Consider the following 14,694-nt stretch of genomic DNA (forward strand, 5'->3'; position numbering starts at 1 on the left):
TTTTAATTTGAATATTATCCGGTATTGATCGAGAATTAGGCCGTTTGACTTCTGTTGACTGTTTTGGGGAAGACGATGAACAGTAGCATGGTCACCACCGCCGCCGCCGGAACCACCACCATCAACGTCATCATCGTCATCATCTGGGGAAGGCAGCCCCACCGTCGCCGGTTCTCTCTCCCGCCTCGTTATCTCTCTCTCTCTCTCCGACTTTCTCCCTCTCTCGTCTGATATGATGATGAACCGGCTGTGGTGGCGGTGGTGGCAGGGCTGTGGTGGTGGTGGCAGGGCTGTGGTGGCGGTGGTGGTGGTGGTGGTGGTGGCAGCGGAGTGGTGGTGGTGGCAGGGCTAGTGGTGGTGGTGTTTAATATTTACTTAAATGGTCCTTTATGTTACAAATCTACACAATCAGTCCTTATTTACTAACTGACTTAACTGGGTTATAATTTTTGGACTGAAATGGCACCTTTCCAGAACGTGGGGGACGAAAATGGCGCATTTTTGAAAAATAGACTGAAATGGCCAAAGTGACCAAACCACAGGGACGAAAATGGCAGTTAACTCTAAAAACAAATAAAAAGTTCAAGAAAGTGGTTGTCTCATGGACCTATAGAAATCAATAAATGTTCAACCTTCTTTCGTTTAATTTACTCGTAAGTGTTTGGAAGAGCAGATAGACTAATCATGCTTCGGTTTTTCTCCTATGTTCATTTCTTTGAGTTTATCAACCCAAGTCACTACTTTTTTTTAACAAGTGTGATTAATTCATAATGCCAAACACTTTTAGTGATCATTATAATATGTTAGCAAGGTTTAGTTTTTATAACTTAGCAGAATCACTACATTACATGTTAGTACTACACTATTATATATACAGTTAACATGATTAATTTTGTCCTGCAGAAGATTTTGTTGGCTATTGACCCTAATGAATGATCACAATTCACAACCCATCCTGACCACCACCGTAACAAGGTTTCGAATGATGATACAAGTATAAATTCAGAAAAAAAGAATATGAAATACAGCTTAAACAATGCAACTGTATTAAATTGACAATTTGTGAAAAATGAAATGGTTCACTAATTTGGTCATCAAGGACTTTAGGCAATTTATAAAAAAATAAAATAAAAATAAAAAACCCTCCCGCTAGTGTATTTTAATATTTACATTAGATCGTTTTGATGATTTTTTTTATATCCCCGGATTGAGTCTGAATTTTTTTTTAAACGGGTAACTAAATTTCACTCATATAGTGTACACATTACCAAGTGGACTCTAGTACGTGTATTATATCAATTAGGTTGAACCGGCTGAGTTGGGAGGGACAATGATCATAAATTCTAATTGTGTATTGTTCTGCTAGAAACATATAAATGATAATTCAATATTTTAGTCTCATAGCCTAACTCAGATTTTGTGAATACAAATCAGATTTGTTATAATAATTCATTTCTTCACACTTTGACCACACAACTATAGCAATGTGACACAAGTGGCCCTTCAGTTTGTTAAAATCAGAACATCCCACAATATTGTTATTTCATTCTAAGTTTCTAACAGTATACCATCAATACTTAATATTATTTTCTCACGAATGCCTTATTATAGTACAATGACAGAATTGATAATCAGTTCATCACTTAGTAAGTTTCCATTTATAAAAGAATATGATGTAATCAAGGATTTATTATGGAAAATCCACATAATTTACTAGAAAAAAATGTTTTGATTTCCCACATACAAAGTAAAATGCTACATATTGTAAATACCAAAAATTGTACATTTGCAACAAGTGGTACAATAAAATATATGACATGCGCAGTACAATACGTATAAAAGAAGTTTATTGTTGTGTTTTAAGATTTAATACAATTATATCTTTGGATGAATCTTTTGTAACTCAAATAAAACAAGAAATAAGTGAAACTAACCAAGAAGAGAACACAAAATAGAGGTACAAACAACAAGCTCATTGTGGTGGAAAATTTGTGTCCATATAATATATGGATATATGGAAAATGAAAATCGCGCAAAATTGGTCTTGTCGACGCAGAATGTACTCCGAGTGGCATGACCTAGATGACGTGTCGTGTCATGTGGGCGCGTTTACGTGTGACTTACGAAGTGATCGAGTTGCAGGTTATTGTGTGAGCTCAGCTGTGTTCAGCCTTGGGAGCATTACAATGTTTAGTTACCTTGCTATCGATTTTTTCGTGTTTAAGTGGGCACGAAGTTTTATTTTGGCGTTTCGTAGGCTTTGGTTGTGTTTCTGACCCGGCTGTGCACTTGGTTGTGACGAGCCTTGGAGGTCTACAACGTTTCCTATGGTCGAGCCATTGATGTTTTCGTGTACGCCCAAAGTAATAAATGCAGTTGTGACAAGAAATTTGCATGAAATAAAGGTAGCCAAACACTTCTTGTATTATAGTAAATGTGTTGGCAGTGCGCCCTTTTACGATTACATAGCTGTTTTACATGTAGCACTTTCGGAGTTGTTGAGCGTTCCAGGTTCGTGGGACCTCTTTGTCGTTGATGGTGCGCAGTTTGTAAGCTCCCTTGCCGAGTACTGCATCAATTACGTATGGTCCTTCCCATTTGGGTGCTAGTTTTCCGGGCTTTTCTGCGCTGGAAGCTTCATTGTCCCTTAGGACATAGTCTCTCGGGTTAAAAGTGCAAACTCGGACTCTGGAGTTGTAGTATTTTTCCAGCTTTATTTTGTACTTGGCCTCGCTTATTGCTGCCATCTCTCTCCGTTCTTCTAGGAGGTCCAGGTCGATCCTCCTTTCCTCTTCGTTGTTAATTAAGTTCATTGAGAGCATTCGTGGAGATGGTAGCCCAATTTCTGCTGGAATGACTGCCTCGGACCCATAGACTAGGCTGAACGGTGTCTCGCCGTTGCTTGTCTTTGGCATTGTTTTATGGGCCCACAATATGCTGGGCAGTTCGTCTACCCATCCTCTTCTCTTTTTGCCTAACCTTGCCTTGATCCCATCAACGATACTTTTGTTGACTGCCTCTACTTGACCGTTCCCTTGCGGGTGTGCAACCGAAGAGAAGGTATGCTCGATATGTAGCTCTTTGAACCATCGTTCGAGGTCGTCTGCTGCGAAGTTAGTTCCGTTATCGGTGATGATTCTGAGAGGTAGGCCAAAGCGACATATGATTTGCTCCCATATGAATCGCTTGACGACTGCCGATGTGGTTGATGCAAGCGCCTTCGCCTCTACCCATTTGGTGAAGTAGTCAACCGCGACTATTATGAACTTGACTGCCCCTGGTGCTTCCGGGAAAGGACCTACCATGTCTATGCCCCATTGTTGAAAAGGCCATGTGGTTGTGACTGGTACTAGTTCATTTTTGGGGCGCATGGTCTTGGGCGCATGTCTCTGACAGCCACTGCACTTCCTCAATTCTTTCACGGCATTGAGATGCATCCCGGGCCAGTAGTATCTGGCATTCATCACTTTTGCCACCACCACTCGAGGCCCGACATGAATACCACAAATTCCTTCATGCACTTCCCGGATTAGGTAGTTTGCGTCTTCGGCGTCGACGCATCTTAGCAGCGGGCCAAGATACGACTTTCGGTACAGTATCCCATCTGCCATCTGATAGTGTTCTGATTTGTATTGGATCTTTCGCGCCTCGGCTTTGTTTTCGGGAAGTATCCCCGACTGCAAGTACATGATTATCGGTGTCATCCAGGACGTTGTTCCTGTCTGGATGACACTTACTTCTCTGAGTGGAACGGATGGGTTGCTCAAAACCTCTATGCGCACATCCTTTGCTAGGTGCTGAAAACTTGTTGATGCGAGCTTGCTCAGCCCGTCTGCTGGCTTGTTCTCGCTTCTGTTTATGTGATGCACCTTGTAGGAATAGAAGGTTTGTAGCAATGTTTTTGCTTGACTGAGATAGAGTGCCATGACATCCCCTTTGGCTTCGTATTGGCCGTTTATTTGCCCTGCTACCAGCATGGAGTCCACATGCGCTTCGATGTGTCGGACCCCCATTTTGATCGCCAATCGTAAGCCAGCCAGGAAAGCTTCATATTCTGCTTCGTTGTTTGTGCTCTTAAAATCCATGCGTATTGCGTATGTGAATCCATGTTTATCGGGGTTTACCAGCCTAAGCCCTGCGCCTGCGCCGTCTTCGTTCGACGCTCCATCGGTGTATAACAACCATGGCTCTTCTGTTTGCTTTTTCTCCGCTTTTTCCATGGCTTTGCACTCTCTTTCCTTGTCATCCGGAACTTCTGTCATAAAATCTGCCAAAACTTGGCCTTTGATTGATGGTCGTGGTCTGAAAACCACATTGTGACCTCCTAGTTCTATTGCCCATTTGGCTAGCCTTCCTGATACTTCCGGTCTTGCAAGGATGTTGCCGATGTTGTAGTTTGTTAGCACGTGGATAACGTGATTGGCAAAGTATCTGCGCAGCCGCCTTGAAGCGTGAATTAGTGCAAGGACTAACTTTTCCATGATAGCATATCGGGTTTCTGGATCGGTCAAGGTTCGTGACACGTAGTAAACTGGTGTCTGGACACCTTGACGATCGACAAGCAGCACAGCTCCGACTGCCCTATCGGAAGCTGAAAGGTAAAGTACCAAAGGCTCTCCCTTGTTTGGTGCGGTTAGGGTTGGCAGTTTGATGAGGCAATCTTTCATCTCGCGGAACGCATTCTCTGCTTCCGGAGTCCACTGGAACTGGCTTTTTTTCATACAGTTGCGCAAGGTTTTGATGAACGGAAAAGATTTTGCGGCATGATTAGCTAGGAAACGATTGAGCGCGGCTAGTCGTCCTGCTAACTTTTGCATGTCTTTGATGTTTGATGGTGAGGGCATCCTTTCTATAGCTTGGACTTTTTCCGGATTCACCTTAAAGCCATCTTTTGTGACGATGAAGCCTAAAAACTTTCCTTCCTCCATACCGAATGAGCATTTCGCTGGGTTTAGCTTGATACTCACGCTGCGTAGCGTGTTGAAAGTTTTCTGGATGTTTGCCAGCATCATGCTCTCTTCCTTGCTCATAATCACCAGATCATCCATGTACACTTCTATGTATTTGCCGATAGCGTCACTGAACGTTTCGTTCATCAGTCTTTGGTATGTCGCACCCGCATTCTTGAGGCCAAAAGGCATCTTGGTATAACAGTACAAACCTGTTGGCGTGCGGAAAGCGGTTTTATCCTCATCTTGAACAACCATTTGAACCTGGTGGTACCCCTTGTAGCAATCGAGAAAACATTTCCACCTGAATGTTGCAAGAGAATCGATTTTTTCATCTATGTCTGGTAAGGCGTAGCAGTCGCGTGGGCATGCCTTGTTTAAGTCTTTGTAGTCGACGCACATTCTCCAGTTTCCGTTTGGTTTCTTTACCATCACTGGGCTTGCTACCCAAGTTTGGTATCTAACTTCTCTGATGATGCCTGCATTTAGTAGTTCTCGTACTTGCTCTTTCATGGCGTCATGCTTTATATCGCCCAGGTGGCGTTTGGCGTGCACCACTGGTTTTGCGTCTTCTGAGACGTTCAGACGGTGTTCTGCAATGTGCCGTGGAACACCAACCATGTCGGCTGGTGTCCAGGCGAACACGTCCATATTCTCGTGTAACAACTTCTTGAGCGCTGCACGTGTTAGGTCGGACATTGCTGGTCCCAGGGTAACTGTTTTTTCTGGGTAGGCGCCATTCAACACCCATTTTTCTGCCTCTGCGCGCGGCGCTGGTTTACTTGCTTTTGTAGGCCTCATTTCATCTGTTGCTAAGACTTCCTTGCTTGCGTATATCAGTGCGATGCCTGTTTCCGTTGGGAATCCGATGGCCGAGTGTGGTGCAGAGCAAATCATGCTGAAGTCTCCCTGTGATTCTCTTCCTAGGAGAATGTCGTGCCGTGAGTGTGCAGGCAGCAACATGAAAGTGACTTCTTCTGTTCTTGAATTTCGTCCGTCCGAGAGTAACACCGGGAATGATATCTGTCCCAGGGGAAAGACGGCCTCGTTGCAGAAACCAGTTAGTGGGTAGTCTACTGGCTCCAAGCGCGCCTTGTCCTCCTGGTCAAATTGATTGAAGCATTGTTCGTATATGATGTCCGCGGTGCTCCCCGGATCGATGAAGATGTAGTCTGTCTGGTAATGACCAATCACTCCTGGGATGACTATTGGTCGTTTTTCCCTTGGGCCTCCTCTAACAACTGGGAAGATGACTTGCTTCTCGCGCCACGAATTATCTTGTGTACGCTTGTTGTAATTTTTCTTTGGTCTTCGTGGGCCTCCCTGCACCATGTGGGTCTCCAACTTTCTGAGTTTTTTGTTATCCGGCCCTTCGTCTCTTCTTTGGATTTGGCGGTAGTCGCGCTTTCCGCCTTTGACCAGGTGAGTGAGCTTTCCATCCCTCAGGGCTCTTTCAATTTCTTGCTTCAGGCTGAAACAGTCGTCGGTGAGGTGACCCGTATCCTTATGGAATTCACAGTAGAGATTGGGATCTTGACCCCTTTTGTTGCGCATCTGTAGGGGTGGTTTGAATTGGTGGTTTTCAGTGGCCAAGACTTCCGATGGGGTCTTGGTTAATGGCGTCCACTGTTTCTCTCTGTTTTCTCTCTTTACTTCTTTTCTGTGTGCTATCTGATTGATTGTGTGCCGCGCATCTTCTCTTGGTGGGCTTCTTTCTCTATGACTGGAAGGCCTCCATGATTGGCCTCTGCTTTTTCTGCCATGTCGGTCATTAGAGTTATGTGCGCGTTGACGGTGGTCATCACCGGTCAACTGTTTGTCTGTCTGTGCTATTGTCTTGGCGGCCTCAATGAAAGTTTCCCAATCTTTGGGTCCTCCGTCTCTACCTTTCTCGCGCTTGATCAGGTCGTCGCACTTGACTGCCCTCATGAAGTGCGTGCGCATCATTTTTTCTCCCACATCCCCAATCTCCAAGCATTCTTTGTTATATCTTGTGATAAAATCTTCCACGCTTTCGTGGTCTCGGCGCCATATGTTTAGACAATCTGGTGGGTCTTTGGCGTGCCTCCGCTGTTGAGAGAAGTGTGCCAAGAACTTCTCTCTGAAGTCAACCCATGATTTAATTTTTCCTGCTGGTAAGCTGTCGAACCAGACGCGTGCTGCGCCCACGAACGTTTGTGCGAACAGGTGGCACCAAGTTGGTAGGTTCCACCCACCTGTTGCTCCTGCGCCTTTGAAGACCTGGAGGTGATCGTCTGGATCTGTCAATCCATTGTATTGTATTTGCCAACGTTGTGCGGCAGCTTGGTTTTGTCTATGGCAGCTGTGGCAATCTCCCTGATGAATTTCGAATCTTCAGCCATGTCGTCTGGACGATAGCTTAGGGTATAGTCATGCTCTGCCTTTGGGTTGTACCCTGCACGCTTTGCGGGCTTGTATGCTTCATGCTCTGGGTGAAGTCTGCTAAACACCGTGGTTTCCCCTTTGTATGTTGGGTCGTCCCATTCTATGTTCATGTTGCGCGCGCCTAAACGAGCCTGGATCGGTTTCCTTTGCACGTTGGGATTTTGCACAAAGTTGCTTTCTGTTTCGCCATAGGTATCGCGCGTGTCGTGCGCGCTTGGTCTTCTCACATTTTGAACTGGTCCTCTTTCCGGACGTAGGTTCCACGCATTAGTCTGCTGAGTTGTATGTGTACTCAGAGATCTTGGTTGTGGAGTTACAAATGCTGACTGGTTAGCTTGTGCCTGGAGTAGAGCTTGCTGTGCGCTGAGTTGCGTATAAACGAGGTTTATGGACGCCATCTGTTCGGCATAACAGGAAGCGAGAGTTTTTCCTTCGGGTAGCCGTAAAAGTGCGGAGTAATTGAGTTGTGCTTGTTCCGATGGAGCTGAGGGGCCAGCTCCATGGCTTGGTGTCAGCACTGATGGTGGTGTCTGTTGCAACACCCCGGTCGGAGTTTGGAATGCGGCTCCGTTTGTGGTTTGACTGATGATCCTTGCTGGTGGTGTTTGGAAAGTGGGTCCAGCTGTGGTTTGGCTAACAACCCTGGATACACTCCCAAAGATAGGAGGAAAATCATTGTTCAGTTGTCCCTCTTGGATGGTTTCGTTCCTTTGACTCCTTTGGACGTGTGCTGTGTCCGAAACGAGTTCAAAGGAAGAAACTTCTCCGTTGACTGGGTGTGAGGGAGTTTGTTCAGCCATTTTTTACAAGTGTTTTTCAATAGAGAAAAGAGATGAGATTGGTTTTGCAAAAAGCGGATGGCGCCAATGATGAAACACCGATTAACACAAGGTTTATTGATGGGGTTATTTCGTCAATGGGGTTCAACCTCTTTTCTTGCTCGTATCAATGGCTTGAGATCTGCAAAACAGTAAACACCGTCAGTTTCGTTAAGAGGGGGAGAAAGGGGATTTCCCTCTTAACCAGGCTCCGGCGTGAGAATAAGTACTGTTCTGAGAGAAATAAACAGTGTGTCTATAGAGTGAGTATGGAGAGTAAAGGATCCTGAACCTGAATGATGAAGGGTCCTATTTATAGCCGGAGGGTGAAGAAGGAAGGAGCAGCTGTGCCAGCTGTGGGCGCGTGCCAGCTGTCCGAACAAGGGGAATATCCTCTTGGTCTGCTATGTCACGGCAGGTGTAGTGGTACACGTGGCGTTCTTACATTTGCCCATGCTGGATACCTTGTACTGGCGTTGTCAGCTCTGCTCCCTGATTTGTCGCAGGCCTATGTGGCGTTCTGCGAGTGGTGACACGTGTTGTCCTTTATGTCGGATAGAGCATCTTTGGCGCCAGCTGCGAGTCTTCCAGAAGTTTCTAGAAGCTTCTGGATTGCTTCGCTGATATGGACGCCTTGTATGCTCAAAAGTGATGTGGTTCCTGCCATGTAGGCAGAGAATTGGGACCATACCTCTTCAGTTTTCTTATGTTTATTGACATCCGTTTCTGTGTCAATTTGACATTCAGTTGTATACGAAACAAAAAACAAATTCAAAACTCTTTTTCAAATGTCTAGAGACGTCAATAGCGGGAATTAATAGAGTCCACATGTCCGGGATACAAATATAAATAGTGATTACCAGCAAAAGAGATGATGTTATGCATTAGAGACTGAAACTTAGGTTTTGATTTTGATTGTTATCATTATTACTATTACCATATATGTCACATAGATAAGGGACATAGATGTAAAAATTGCAGTTACCCATGATTTAATAACATGTTGGTATTTAGAGCATTCATATTCAATCCATCAAATTATACATACATTCTACTAAAAAACAACTCCTATATCAATATATTTTCACTAAAAACAAATACTTTTTCTCTCTCCTTTTCAATTAAATAATATTATCATTACATTTTTCTCTCTCCTTCACTCACAACCACTTTCAATATATATTAAAAAAATTATAGTGGGTGAACAGTGTCCCCTCAAATATACAGATGAACAGTAACATTTTCTCTCTCCTCCACTCACAACCACTTTTTATACCCTTTATAATATAAAAACTCCCCTTCACATATTTTGATGGATAGAATGTGAATGCTCTTAGTAACATATATTTACCCACTTTTAAACCACTATTCATGAGCTACAAGTGCTTCAAGCTTGAGACTTTCAGGTTAGAATATGGCCTTCTTTAGTCATTGAGGTTTTGGTCTAGTGGTAGAGGGAAAATCATCTAGATGTTTAAATAGGAGGAGGTTAGGGGGTAGGGGTGTCAATCACTCACCACTCATTTATCACTCACAACATCCAATCAATTTATGTCACGTCATCGAGCTTTATTCCATCACTAGTGATGGATTTTAGTGTAAATGTCCATCACTCACCACACCCAACAATTTCCTCGTATTCTCTCCAACTTTTCACGCGTGATATTGGCCACTCGTTGTCAGTTCCACGCGTCTTCAAAAGGGGTGGCGGTGGTGTGCGTGATGGTTCCACGCGTGATGGGGTGATAACCACGGGGCGTCCTGTCCTTTCTTATGGGTTTAATACCCGGGAAGCGTAAAAAAAAGGAATATGGCCTCCTTTAAACTTACATTTTGCACCATAAAATTTTTCAAGTTACAATACGTCTTCATCTAAACTATGCTTTGCAACCTAAACTTTTGTCTTGGTTTATTTTTTTCTTTTTCTTACCCAACCAGGTTATGACATATGAACCACTCAAGATTTTTTGCTTTTTTTTTTTCCTTTTTATAACTTTTAAAATATTTTGCTTTATAAAATTTAGAATGTATAGTTAAGATGTGTGTATTTTTATACACGTTTAGGTGTAAATTTCATAGAAACCCAACTTTCTTGATGTGTACAAGTAATCCAAACTTGAACATACAAGAGGTATAATTTTCTTTAAGGTTTCGCTTTTATAGTTATTTTTTCATTCACAACATTTAAAATATGAAGTTATATAAAAGGACTTGTCCTTTTCACGTGCTTATTTTTATTGGCGTTTCAACGTTTTCTCTCATTTCTTATGTTTTTTGGTTTCCATACGAGTCGGTTTTGATTTTTATCACCACCCGTACAAAAGTGGGTAATATACCGTAACGATACTTTGTAACTCGCAACTTAATGTTTTTTTGCTTTTCTTTACTAGGTCGGTACAATTGTATATATTATTTTATACTTTGTATATATACCGAATTCTCATAGTATCACCCTGGAAATCTTTTAGTAACCACACATTTATCAAAACACTTGCACCATTTTAATAAGACAAGGTTAAAGCAACTTCTTTATTTTATAATAACAAACTAGTTAGCTTTCATACAATTTAGCTTATAATTCGACTATTAGAAGTTTATCATAACATACATTTGAATGGCAACACTCATACTCTCATATTATAAATTATGTAACTTGAAATTGAAATTAAAGTAACTAACAATTTTAAGAGCAAAACCATTTTTCTTATGTTGCATTTCAAATATCATCAAACAAATAAATAATAGTAGTATTAATAAAAGTTAATAGAAAATAGTTTCTTGAGTTAGTTAGAGTCGGCAATATGCATGAAAGGGAAAGCAAGTGGGACCCACTGAGATTAAGAACGAAAAACCTTACAAATATAACCAAATTGCAGCTCCCCAACTAACATACTTTGGTGAATGGTTGCAAATCGTGTGATACATTCTTAATTCCAATCTTATTTACAAATTACAATAATGCCATTCACTTGTAACTCTTTGCCAAATGTATTTACTCCAACAAAAAAAAAATATTTGATTTAATACAAATACTACGATTTATAAGCGTATGAAGCGAAGAAAAAAATATGTGATGACATTTTTGTATATAGTGTAATCACACTACTTGTATATAGTGTAATTATGCTACAACAAATTATTACTGTTGTATAGTTTACAAGTCGAATAATATTATTACACTATTTCAATTTTGTTGTGGTGTTACATTGCAACAAAATTGACCTAACGTAATTATTATTAAAAAAATCTTATTTTCAATATATAAACTAGGGTAGTAAATAAATCAAACGTTCAGCGAACTGTTCGTGAATCATTCGACGGGTTGTTTGTTTACGTTCATTTGTTAAATAAATGAATGAACATGAACAAGGAATTATGTTCGATCAATTAAATGAATGAGCATGAACAAAGGTCGTATCTGTTCAATTGCGTTCATGAATTGCGGTAATATGTTCATTTACGTTCCTTCATGGTTGTTTGTTTTCCTTAGTTTATGTTTAGTCATTAGAAACTTAGATCTTTGAAACATTATTTTGGGATAATTATGTTTATGCCTATTATGTCTAGCTTGTGTCTTTGTTTTGGGATCATTATGTTTATGATTACTATATCAAGTGCTTAACAAAGTGATTATGTCTAATGTTTGAGAATAAGACTTTTTTTTTAAGATGGTAAATGTTTGTCTATGTTCGTAAACAAGTTCAATCCCTTAATGAAGAACACGAACACAAAATTTTGCTTGATATATATTTGTGAACTATTCATGAACAAATTCAATGCTAAACGAATGAACATGAACAAGGCTTCGTTCAGTTCGGTTCGATTCGTTTACAACCCTATATGTTACTATTTAAGAATTAATATATCAAAAGTTAATATATTATTTTTTTGATAAAAAATAGTTTTCTATTAAATATTTAGAATTTTATTTGAAAAAAAACTAACAAATTATTACTGAAAATAATATAACATTTCTAAAGTCACTAAGGCTAAAGGGTGTAGGGGTCATGGTTGGACATGATTCGTCATGTAGGAATATGAATGGAAGGCTACACCATCCCCTTGCATGATCCACCATGATTTGCATGGATTAAATCATGACAACCACGATCCTCCTTTACATTTTTCAAGAAATCATTTCATTTTTCTTTAGACAAAGATAAATTAAAATAAATAAGGGGATAATGGTTTGGGTCATGATCACACCCTTAGTTTATTGGTTTTGAATGATAGATTAGAGGTGGTATAATAACCCTAACGTAAACCGACACCCTGGAATTATTTCCGACACCCTAATATATATTAAAATACCCCATATATCTTAAAATACAACCCATACGCGAAAACGGACCCCGAATACCTTAAATATTAATAAAAATAATTAAAAAAATTATTTTTGGGGTTTAGGCGGGCCGCGTAAGCCACCCCTTAAGCCTACGCGGGCCGCGAGAACTTAAAACCTGGCACGACCCCGGGCCGCCACGTGGCCCAACACCCGGCAGACCTATAAGCTGACTCGGACAAGCTAGTCAGTTGACCAGCATTGACGCGGGCCGCGAGAGAACCAGAAATCAGCCCTATATAAAGGAGGCATCGGCCTTCAGTTCCGATCGTTCAAAACTTTCTTTCTTTCTCTCAAAATTAAATAGTGGGCATTATACTCGGAATTATACCCCTTAAATAGCGAGGTTTTGCTACGATGTAAGTATCATAACCCCTGGAGACGTATTAGATACTCTGCCCGATTGATCTAGGGTTCCGTAATGGCTGTCGTGGTTCTGCCCGACGTAGTCGTTGGAATGCCGTCTCGGGGAGGGTATTACTAATGTTAAAATGGGTTATTATACTAACACACGTGCATTTGTGTAATTTATAGATTGTCATCAGGAAACCCTTACGGATAATCTAAGACAGCAATGTGAGTAATCTCCTTTTTTGCAAATTGTTTTTACAAAACCTCACTTAATTAATTATATATTAAACAGTTATTGAGTATTTGTAAGGATACAATTATCATGAGTATGTTGGGGTTTTGTATACAAAATTTGTTACCACCTGGTCAAGGAGTAACATTTCCACAAGTTGGGTATGACAGTACCATGGATGTTAATTGTTATAACTTGGAAACAAATGTAATTGCGAGACCGCCCTCAATACTGTAAAATGGTTTTTATCAGAACTTGATTAAACTGGGATTCACTCACCAGTATTTCCCACTGACAAAATGTTTTTAAAACGCGTTTCAGGTAACAAAATGTGAAAGCCAAATAGAAGCCAGCTGGACAGCACTGAAGGCTTGGAAAAGTGGCAATAAAGTTACCTAATAATAAAATAGATGTTTTTATTAAATAAAATAGGGTGTATCCCTATGAAGATGTGTGTACTGAAAACTTTGGTTTTACCCATGTGTTTAATATTATAAAAGTGTGGTATTTTACTCTGATAAAATATTTCTTAACTACGGTCCTGATGAAAAATTCCGCTGCCAAATTAGACAATAACAGGATACAACCGAAACTGGTTCACGGCCGCCCGCTCCCGGAATAGGGATCGGGGGTTGTGAGAGAAGGTGGTATCAGAGCTTAGCCACTGATTCAGCCACAGAAGTGTTCTGCTGACACCAAAATTCAAAGTGTTAGGAAATAAATTATGGAAATACGTGTATAGTTGTATTTTCTTGTTATGTGTTATCTGAATATTTTTTAGTTTACAGTATGAGCGACCAAGGACCATCTGACGCGTACCGTCAATTGTCTGGTTCGCCTAGAAGCGAAGGTGCCTCTTCTCAGCCTGCCCTCTCGGGGTACTTTGCTGATACAGAAGAAGGAATATTCGTATTTATGGCTCAATCTGAAGAGCTATTTCCTCAGAAAAAAAGGAGATGGTTCAGTAGGGGAGCACACGAGCGTAGGAAGCGTATGAAAAAGTTACAAGACAAGAGAGCACTAGCCGCAGCTAAAAGAGAAACCGATGCTTATGCCCATGATATGCTTAATAGGGGAATAGCCAATATCCATATCTTAGCAACCACTGCAGCTGACCCAAACCTGGAGCAAATGTTAGCACCACAACCACCAATTCCTGACCAACCCATGGAGATAGAAAACCCTGAAAACCAAGTAGAAATGCATGATTTTAATCCGGAAGAAATACCTAGGGTACCTGCACCAAATCCCTTAGACCCAAATTACGACCCATGTGGGACGAAAACAGGGACTATGTGCAACGCTACCTGATACATGAAGATTTGTCGATGTCCAATCTAGGAGCCTACCTAGGGTTAGATCCTCTAGATCCCTATTACGATAATGATGCATTCATTAGGGAGATTTTAGAGAATCCTTACCTATACCAGGCCCCGTACCAGGAACCCGCACCCCAGATTCCGAACCCAGTCCTAGAACCTGCACCCCCAATGAGTGCAGACAATGTACAAGAACTTAGGAATTTTGGTGAGGAAATTTTAGAAAGTAGTGAACGGATGAGACAGGTGGGAGAGCGTCTCGTATGGAAATACGATG

Source organism: Helianthus annuus, chromosome 17 (assembly GCF_002127325.2).
Source record: "Helianthus annuus cultivar XRQ/B chromosome 17, HanXRQr2.0-SUNRISE, whole genome shotgun sequence".
Lineage (NCBI taxonomy): Eukaryota > Viridiplantae > Streptophyta > Magnoliopsida > Asterales > Asteraceae > Helianthus > Helianthus annuus.